This window comes from Pteronotus mesoamericanus, unplaced genomic scaffold, assembly GCF_021234165.1.
Source record: "Pteronotus mesoamericanus isolate MK-2021 breed Mesoamerican mustached bat unplaced genomic scaffold, CSHL_Meso_final scaffold_31, whole genome shotgun sequence".
In the NCBI taxonomy this organism is placed as follows: domain Eukaryota; kingdom Metazoa; phylum Chordata; class Mammalia; order Chiroptera; family Mormoopidae; genus Pteronotus; species Pteronotus mesoamericanus.
In genome coordinates, this window is record NW_026555312.1 from 29,911,947 (window position 1) to 29,920,499 (window position 8,553).

Below are 8,553 nucleotides of genomic sequence, written 5' to 3' on the forward strand. Positions count from 1 at the left end.
ATTTGACAACAATAAAAAAAATTAATTAGTTGCAACAAACACCATTCCCCTGTTTAACACAGCTTCAATGCAAGCTAGACTTAACATTAGTTCTTCATAGTCATAATGGAAAGAGCATCCACAACTTAACTACAAGAAGTTCTTTCTTATAGCCATCTAAATACTCAAGCAATATATTCTCTTTCTTTAAAATTGTTTAATTATAGTTGGTATACAATATTATATTATTTATATTAGCTTCAGGTGTACAATATAGTGTTTTCACATTTTGATACCTTACAATGTGATGAGCCCACTAATTCTAGTAATCATCTTTCACTTTGTAAACTTGTCACAATATTATTGACTCCTTCCTCTTTTCAACTATCCCCTGCCACCTCCCTTCTGGTAAGCAGCCCTTTGGGGTTTTTTTCTATGTCTGTTTTGGTTTTTTTTTCCATTGTTTTGTTTTGTTTATATATTCCACATATAAGTGAAACCATATGGCATTTGTTTTCCCCTGTTTGACTTATTTCACTTAACATAATTCCCTGTAGGTTTATCCATGACATTGCAAATGGCAAGATTTCATTCTTTTTATTGCTGTGAAATATTCCATTATTTATATATACATTCACTATTCAAATTTGAGATAGTCAGGGCTTCTGAACCATTTGGCACAGTTAGATCCATACATTACTTAAATATATGAAAAACTATGTACCTTTTATGTAAAAAATCAGAATAATTTGTTCTTTCAAGGGGACTATTTAACTTCTCATGCTAATGGTGGGGCATTCAAAGTTGGTTCTAAGCACCAAGAATACTCATAGTAGATGACTATAATGTGCTTGTAAGAAGAGCTAGACAATGCATCAAGAGGCAGGTCATTAAAACTGGTGCATAACGGCAAAGTTATTTTTCTGTTATCTAAAAAGGAACCCCTATTACAATAACTTATACAAAACAGAAAGAAAATGTGCTCTATTTCTTAATTTGTCACAGAACACATCCAGTAAAAAACCAAGTAAGTTATAAAACAAATAACTAAACCTGGAAAAGCCTTAAAATATTTGAAAGGCACTTCTGGAATTAACTTACCAAGTAATCCCATTAATGCTTTGCCAAGGTAAAAGAATCCTACTCTCTTGTAACTGGTCAGACACAGTGAAATCTCTTCTAATCTCTTTCTCTAGCCTTTAGCCTTCACTTCTCCTGTTTCTTTAGTTTGAATTTATTATAGTGTGTTAAATTATAAGCAACTACTATCTGAGTCTATGAGTTCAAATCTCCTGAATACTAACAATTTGGATCTTTGTTTCAGATGAACATTTATATTTAGAGAAGATGGTGGAGGAGTGAATGGAAGTCACATTGATCTCCTCCCAGAACCAATTGGGAATTACAACTAAATTTTGGAGAAATCACCTGAAAAACAACTGAACAATAGTGAGAGAGGAGCCTTAAACCTCTGACAGACAGGGGAATTGGCTTTGCACAACCTAACTGGTAAGGAGTGCAGTAGAGCCTCAAGAAGGCAGGCTGGGTGCCCATGGGCAGCAGCGCCAGAGGAATATTTAAACAGCTGATTGAATTTCCCTGAGAAGAGTGGGGTCTGAACCATAGGCAGGGATCTCCAGCCTATAGCAACAAAGCCCCCAAAATACACAGAAAACAGTCAGCTGTGAAAAGCAGCAGGGTTACTCTCTGCCAGAGATGGGTGGCTGGGGACACAAAGAGCTATTTAAAGGACCAATGTATAAATTTGTACTGGCAGCCACTTACCCTGGTCTCTGGCAAAGATGGGAGGCAGGGTGGGCTGGAGTCACTTGAGGAAAGACTGTGGAAGGAGGCCTGGGGACAGAACTGAGAGAGTAGCCAGAGAGATCTCAGTGCTGACTCATCCCTCATTCAGCAGCTACCCTCTTGCTCAAGTAGACCACTCCCCTGAGTGGCAACGCTGAGAAAGGACATGATAGCCCTGGACCCAGGAGGCTCTGCCCTGGCTCAGTAGTACACGAGCTAGACTGCTGAGTACAGAACAACAGTCATAGATATAGGGTCCCTGGCCAAAGGGGGTGCATAGTGGTCCAGAATTGCTTGAGGAGAGTCTGGAGATGGAGGATTTGGGGAGAGTAGCCAGCGGGAGCCCAGCACTGATTCTTCCACCATACACCAGCAGCCATCTTGCTTAGGCAGGCCATTCTCCTGAGCAGCAGCAGTGTGAAAGGACACAATAATCCCACCCACAGGAGGGACTCTACCCCATCCTGTGGTGTCAAACCCTGAATGATGAGGGAAGCTTGACTAGATTAACAACTGCAGGAGACAGCCACACACAGTAGATTCCTGGAATTCTCTAAAAGACTGCCTAAGGTAGGACAGGGTCAACAGCTGACATTATCAGAGGCTGATCTACAAAGAGAAAAAAAAGAGTGTCTCCCACCATAGGAGTTCACACTACAAAGTCAGGGAGTCAAGACAGATCAATTTAAGAAGCAGAATCAAAAAAGAAGAGTCTCATAGATAATGCGAAGACAAAGAAACACTCCCCAGTCAAAGGGAACAGAGGAATCCCCAGAAAGAATTAAATAAAAGAGAGGCAAGTAAACCATCAGATACTGAGTTCAAAACAATGGTTCTAAGGAAGCTCAATGAGCTCAGTAAGCTCAGAGCGAATTACCAAAAACTACAGGGAAACTATGAAGAACTTACTGCAAACTATATTAGCATGAAAAAGGACATAGAAACTATCAATAAAAGGCAAGAGGAAATGAAATGCAATTTCTGAATTGAAAAACACAGTAGAAAGAATCAAAAACAGACTAGATGAGGCAGAGGATTGAATCAGCGAGCTTGAATACAGTAGAAAAAGCTCCCAGTAAGAGCAAGAAAATGAAAAAGATTCAAAAAGAATGAAGAGGTAGTTAGGGACATGCAGGACAAGCTTAAACATAATAATATCCATATAATAGGGATACTAGAAGGAGAAGAAGAAGAGGAAGGAATAGAGAACCTGTTTTAAAAATAATGATGGAAAATTTCCCTAACTGGAGGAAAGGAAAAGTCACACAATTCTGGGAAGCACAGAGGGTTCCATTCAAGAGGAACCCAATAAGGCCCCCTCCAAGATACATCATCATTAAAATGGCAAATATCAAAGTCAAAGAGAGAATCCTAAAGGCAGCAAGGGAGAAACAGGTAGTTACACAAAAGGGAACCTCAATAGGGCTCTAGCAGCTGACTTCTCAACAAAAACACTAAAAGACAGAAGGAAATGGCAAGAAATATTCCAAGTAATGAAAATCAAAGGCCTACAAGCAAAACTGCTGTACACAGCTAGGCTCTCAATTAAAATGGAAGATGAAATAAGGAGTTTCCCAGACAAAAGAAGGCTAAAAGAATACACCTTCACCAAACCAGCATTGCAAGATATGCTAAAGGGACTGCTTTAAGAGGATGAAGAAAAAGAGTGAGAAAGAGAACACAGGTACAAGGGAAAAACATGAATAAGTACCTATCAACAATAACTCTAAATGTAAATGGATTAAATGACCCAATCAAAAGATATAGTATAGCTGGATGGATAAGAAAACATGACCCATACATATGCTGCCTACCAGAGACACCTCAGAATGAAGGACCTACACAGACAGAAAGTAAAGGGATGGAAAAAAATATTCCAAGCAAACGGACAGAAAAACAAAGCAGGGCTAGCGATACTTATATCAGACAAAATAGATTTCAAAACAAAGGCCATAAAAAAACAGATGAACTTTTATATCTATATAACAATGTGTGCTTTATGTGCCGAGAAGAAAATATCACACCCTCACTTACACTCTCACTAATGCTTGGAGGGTCCTCTCAGCACATCTCTCCTGTCACTTGTTTCCTTCTTCTTCTTCTTCTTCTTCTTCTTCTTCTTCTTCTTCTTCTTCTTCTTCTTCTTCTTCTTCTTCTTCTTCTTCTTCTCCTTCTCCTTCTTCTTCTTCTTCTTCTTCTTCTTCTTCTTCTTCTTCTTCTTCTTCTTCTTCTCCTTCTTCTTCTTTTCTTCTCCTTCTCCTCCTTCTCCTCCTCCTCCTCCTCCTCCTCCTCCTCCTTCTTCTTCTTCTTCTTCTTCTTCTTCTTCTTCTTTTCTTCTCCTTCTCCTCCTTCTCCTCCTCCTCCTCCTCCTTCTTCTTCTTCTTCTTCTTATTCTTCTTCTTCTTCTCTTTCCCTCAATATTAAATAATTTTTAAATACTTATTTAACTAAAGAATTCACAAAAATAAATAACTCCACCATCTTGTTCACTATAAATATTTTAAAAAGAGCTTCATCAGTGTTATGTGCATTTAAGTACTATTGTGTTTTTCATAAATGTTTAAAACAAACAAGCTGGCTCCTCTTGGCTTCTTCCTCTCCTTACTCATAATCAGTGCTATCTCCCAACTTCATTCCTTCAAGATTCATGTTCATAGGTATCCTATGCTGGCTCTGTTTACCTAACAGAACAAAACCACTCAAGGACTATAGATTGGCATCACAAAATGTACAAAACATGGAAGTGCTTTTGTCTTTCTGAACTTTCCCTACAAAGTAAATATGTGTAGAATGATAGTAACAGTAGTAGTTAAAAAACTTTGGGTCTCCACTTTCTCCATTTCCCTGAGATGTCACCTGAGATTCAATCTATAAATTAGAAGCTCTCTGGGGATCTAGTTACATGTAGGAGTGGGGCTGAAGAAATATTAAGGAATTAGCATAACATTTTAATATTTTACAGGGCAAAGTAAACATGAAACTACTTTTTGGATAACTGTCATCATATGCAGATGACATGATACTATATATAGAGAACCCCAAACATTCCACTAAGAAACTACGAAAACTGATAAATGAATTCAGCAAAGTAGCAGGATGCAAAAATTAATATCCAAAAATCAGTTGTATTTTAATGTGCTTATTAACAAAAAGAGAAATTAACAAAACTAACAAAAAAGAAATTAAGAAAATAATCCCATTCACAACTGCTTCAAAAACAATAAAATGCCTAGGAATAAACATAACCAAAGATGTAAAAGACCCATACTTAGAAAATTATAAGTCACTGAAAAAAGAAATTGAAGAAGATACAAATAAGCAGAACTACCAATAGTGTTCATGGATAGGAAGAATTAACAACATTAAAATGTGCATACTACTCAAAACAGTGTATAGATTGAACACAATTCCTACCAAGATCCCAATGAAGAATTTCACAGAACTAGAGCAAATATTTCAAAAATTTATATGGAATCACAAAAGATCTCACATAGCAACAGTAATTCTGTGAAAGAACAAAGTAGGAGGAATATCAAACTATGCGGCAAGGCCATAGTAGTCAACCCAGCATCTTAATACCATAAAAACAGACACATAGATCAATGGAACATAATAAAGAGCCCAGAAACAAACCCACACCTTTACAGTCAATAGAGGAAGAAAGTATATGCAATGGGCTAAAGATAGTGAGTCAATAAGTTGAGTTTCATAAGTTTAAAACATTAAATCTTCTCTTAACAATTATTCCCCACATCTCATTCTTTTCTTCTCGCCCCCTCACCCCCAGTACCCTGGAATCTCGGACTCAGGCTCCCACCCTCTGACCCTCTTTGTTCTGCAAGATGCATGTACTAAGTCGACCTCTCCAGAGAAAGGCTCTGAACAACTTTGTCTTTTGTCCTGAGAGTTCCAGATCTCTGTCTCTTTTTCTCTCCTTTGACTTGTTTTAGAGAATAAATTTTATTTTATTCCTTTTTTGATAGAATAATACATTACCCAACACAAAATTGTAAAGGAACAAAAGTATGTGAAAAGTATGTGTTTGGTTGCTATGCTCCATGGAGCCCCAGCTTATTATAGATTCTTCCTGAGACATTCCATTCACATGTAAATAATGTGATCTTATTCTTCTATATTTAAGTTATCATCTTTACTGTTGTCTACAAGGATCAGAAAACTTCTGCCAATATGTGGTTTTAGGTGACAGTGTGAGTCCTCTGTTAAGAACACACTTTTTGACCTCAGCTATGTACCACCAGCCTTGTGAACCTCATCAAAAAGTCAATGGTTCCACCAATTTTCATCATGTTACCTTTTTAGCCTTCAGGATAGCCAGAGTTAGAGAGCCTGGCAAGATCCTCAACCACAAATGTTAGAAGTAGCCTAACATGGACTGACTGCTCTCTTCTTTTGGTGCACAGGACTCATTTTTAGATTGCCATTCACCATCCTCAAGTTTGTTTTGCCACACTCCAACCATAGACATCCCCAGCATTTCTTTTTCTTGATTTATTAGCTTTGTTTAGTGAAGAAATAAGAAAGGGTTTGAAAAACTATATTTTCAAGAAATCAACAGAGACAAGAGGGAAGGAGGGGGGTGGGGAAAAGGAAGGGAAGAGGAAAGTCAAGGAACACATAGCAAGGACTCATGGACAAAACCAAAAGGGAAGAGCTGAAGGAGGGAAGAAGGGAGGGGGCAAGGGAAAGTGGTGGGGGGTAGGCAGAGACAAGTGTATTTGAAAAAATAAATTAAAATAAAATTTAAAATATATATATATATATTCCTATCTCCTTTTCAGGCTGTTCTGTCTTCTGTCCAATGTTTTTGCACTTTGATACTCTCTTTTTAGACAAAGCAACTTCTTCAGCATATTCTTGTTCTAAATATATATATATATTTAGATATATATATATATTTTTCAGTACTAAAAATATATATATATTTTTCAGTACTCTCCCACTCAATTGATAGTTTGGATGGAAACAAAATTTGAGATAAAAAAGTGTTTCCCTTCAGAATTTTGAAAGCATTATTTCATTGTATCTACCATCCAACATTCTTTGGGAAGAAAATAAAACTAAATTCTAATTCCTATTCCTTCCTTTTTTTTCTGAATTTTATTTTTATTCCCTCTACAGAAAACACTGGAGAAACTTTGAGCCAAAAATACATGCTGACTTTGTACAAAGAGTGTAAAGGTTTTTTTGTTTTTTCTTTTTTTAAATTATCTGTAACATAAGCACAGTTTGAAGTTAATACATTTTTATTTAAGGAATTTCATGTTCCGAGTCCTTGGTTCCTCATGTGTTTGAGTCTTAATCCCTTTTTTGTTTAATCCAGTCGGTTGCCATGACAGTTGGTCCTGTAATTGTTGGGGCCAAATTTCCTCAAGCTACTTACTTTAGGACCCTCTAAACACAAGTAAGTTCTTACCACATTCAGTCCTAAACTACCACTCTCTAGAATAGTACATCTCTCCAGGATATACAAAAACCTTTAAGTCCAAACATTGTGTTTTCAACATAAAGCCCTTGATATTCATATTCCTATCTCCTTTTCAGGCTGTTCTGTCTTCCGTCCAATGTTTTTGCACTTTGATACTCTCTTTTTAGACAGAGCAACTTCTTCAGTATATTCTTGTTCTAAATATACATTCATCTTTGGTAATTCAGAGCTCAGTATGAAGTATTATTCTCCACCAATGTGATATCACATTCATCATGTTCAAGGTTTGCTGCAACCTCATCCACTCCTACTGGGTCTTCAATAAGAGAGAGAGATCCGTCGTCATCCAAGTATTTATATCTACGACTATCAAGGTCATCTTTTTCTAAATCCTCATCAACGTTCATCTGCTTCAAGGATTCCTTGAGGTGGTATTCATACTTCAGTTTTTCAAGGTGGTTGAAAAATCCTCTTGCCACTGCTTGCTCAAATGTTAAAATTTTTCTCCCAGGTAATGGTTTTCTTCCATTCTCTGATTCTAAAAATGGAAACTGGGGTTTGTTATCTTTAAATGTTTCTTACTTATTTGTGACCTAGTGCTTTTACTTCCTTCTGGTCTTCCTGTTGGCATATATTTCCTCTTTTTCTGTTTCGTTTTCTTGACTCTTTCAAAAATAGCTTTCAAAGTCAATGGTCTTGGTTCTAAAGATGAGTCACTGGATGAATCTCTTGCTTGAACACGATCAAGTGAACGAACACATTTTCTAACAGGATTTCTTTGCTTCCATTTAGGTGAGTAAGGAACACATTGAATTTTAAATAAGCTGCTACCAGAGGAAGAATTATCATTTTGATTTTCAATTTCCATCGCTATATCAGATGCTGTTATATAGTACAGAGAATCCATTGCTGATAGGTATTCTCCGAGTCCTTCTTAAAACTCATCTGTCACTTGTTCTTTGCTTTCACCAAATTTCTGCATACTCGCCGCCAGCAACCCAAACCTTAGAGGTTTGCACCCAGCAACCCCCGGACCTAAGCACTCCAACAGGAAACAACCGCCTACCTCTACAACTGCACGGAAGAAAAAGGTGCCTATTCTTTTCTTTTGACTTGTTTGTTGATAGTACTGTAGCTGCTGTTTGGGTTTTGTTTTTAATTTTTTGGTTTTCTTTCTGGAATATATTAGGATCTTGTAGCGTCCTCATTGTTTTTGAAATTTCAAAATAATTTGGCTTGGCATAGATCGTTTTTGATTAGTTATTTTGGGTCGACCATCTCCTTCAATCTACAAATTTATGTATTTCAATTTTATGGAATTG

At 37.0% G+C, this 8,553-nt stretch overlaps 1 pseudogene; it reads right to left on the bottom strand.

Moving 5' to 3' along the window:
• Positions 1–7,251: 7,251 nt before the first annotated feature.
• Positions 7,252–8,159, bottom strand: LOC129085701 (TATA box-binding protein-associated factor RNA polymerase I subunit D-like; annotated as a pseudogene).
• Between the last annotated feature and the right edge of the window lie 394 nt (positions 8,160–8,553).